Source organism: Budorcas taxicolor, chromosome 15, assembly GCF_023091745.1.
Source record: "Budorcas taxicolor isolate Tak-1 chromosome 15, Takin1.1, whole genome shotgun sequence".
NCBI lineage: Eukaryota > Metazoa > Chordata > Mammalia > Artiodactyla > Bovidae > Budorcas > Budorcas taxicolor.
The window spans coordinates 33697996-33699854 of record NC_068924.1 but is presented as its reverse complement, the minus strand read 5'-3'; positions in this window follow the sequence as shown (position 1 = coordinate 33699854).

The following is a 1859-nucleotide window of genomic DNA, read 5'->3' as shown; positions in this document are numbered from 1 at the left end:
TTCAACAACCTAATGCCTGTTGGTGGTGTTTTTCAGTAAACTCCTTGTTCATGTCAATAAAGTGTCTCTGAACATGGCTTGCTTTGGTTTTGCTTCACTGTGTCTGCTATACACATTCCGGCTTCTACCTGCTCTCCCAGCCTGCATCCATTCTTGAACTCAAAATCACTGGATACAAGCCCAGAGAATGCAAACTACATTTAATAGTCTAGAATTAAATGCATCATCTCCCCATTTCCCTTCCTTATCTACCCAAATACACAGGGATCCAAGAGTCTGTGTTCTCACCTGAATGATATCACACAAGTTTCCTGCCAGGTGGTGGAAGGGTTCCCAGAAAGGAAGACCTAGTAAAGGAGGGCCCCCCCACCCTTGCCAGGTTATCTAACATAAAGAAAGAAAGTAAAGCTGTCCGCCAAGGTCCATCTTCCTGGAAGGGCCAAGGGCCCCAAAGGGAGAAGTTACACAAGAAATTATCATTGGTATTCAGTCTATCATATGCTTCTGTAATAACAATAGTACTGATTAATAATGAAATCAATATAAAATTATCTTAGTATAGTACTAGCCACTATACCAAGAAACACACATACATATACACCAATGTATTTTATATTATCTCAAAATAAACTCAGGCTTGGAATAATGGTTGGGGCGGCCCAAGAACAAGCCTGATAAAATAGTGATGCTTCAATCTGGACTCGGATCTGATCCCCAGACTTCTTCTCCATTCCACTTCATGAGGCTGCCGCCCTCCCCCTGGAAGGAGGTCTTCGATACTGAGTGGCTGGCAGTGCACCTGTGTCTGAGTGAAGTGGTCCCCAACCTTTTTGGCACCAGGGATCAGTTTCATTGAAGACGATTTTTCCATGGACCGGGTGGGGATGGTTTCAGGATGACTCAAGCGCATTACATTTATTGTGCATTTTATATCTACTATTTTTACATCAGCTCCACCTCAGATCATCAAGCATTAGATCCCAGAGGCTGGGAGCCCCTGTCTGAGCTTGTCTGCAAACAGATGCCTTCCAGGCTTTTGGTGACACCTGGGAAGACCAAAAACATCTGGGACAAGAAGCACTGATGAGTCAAGCAATGAACACACACACCATTAACAATTCGTAGTTCAGTATTTTTTTCTTTTAATTCATACTGTACTTCCATGGCTCTAGCTACTTTACATTAAGATTGGACCGGGAAGCCTTGAACGTTTCTAGGTACTAGCAGTAAGTTTCCAGACCTTGCGCACAGCGCCAGGCAAAGTAAGTTACAGATCCAAATGCAGATAGCCAGAGAATTCGACTGCAATCAACCTGCATTCCTTCCCTTGTATGGCCCAGTGCAGGTGTTGGGGGCTGCTCCCTCTGCCTCACCCCACTCCACCCCAGGTCAGGATTATCCAGGGGCCGCGGTGGCCTCTGACCCATCCCTCCCCACCTCGGAGTCCAGGCTGAGTCAGGGGGAAAGCACCATGGGTTTGGGAAGATGATATCATCCATGCAGAGAGTGGTCTGGCCCTGGAGTGCAGGACAGAGAAATGTGGGGCCACACACTGTTGGCAACGATGGCTGCTTTTATTCAGCAATCTCGGCGCGCGGCACCCCAGCCTAGGGCCTACTCCCCAGACGGAGTCAGCTGTTCCCGCCTGGAGGAGAGGCCCCCGTTTTGCTTCTGCAGCGTCTCCTCATGGTGAGAGAAGTAGGCAGGGCCGAGGGGCAGAAGTGACAACGTCCTTTACGCCTTCACATGTCGGGGTACATCATCCGGCATCAAACTCCGAGCAGGCAGGGTGCTTCTCGCCAGCAGCCGAGGCTCCAATCCGGGCTCCCAGGCCTGCTGAGGGCCTCGAGTCACACCAG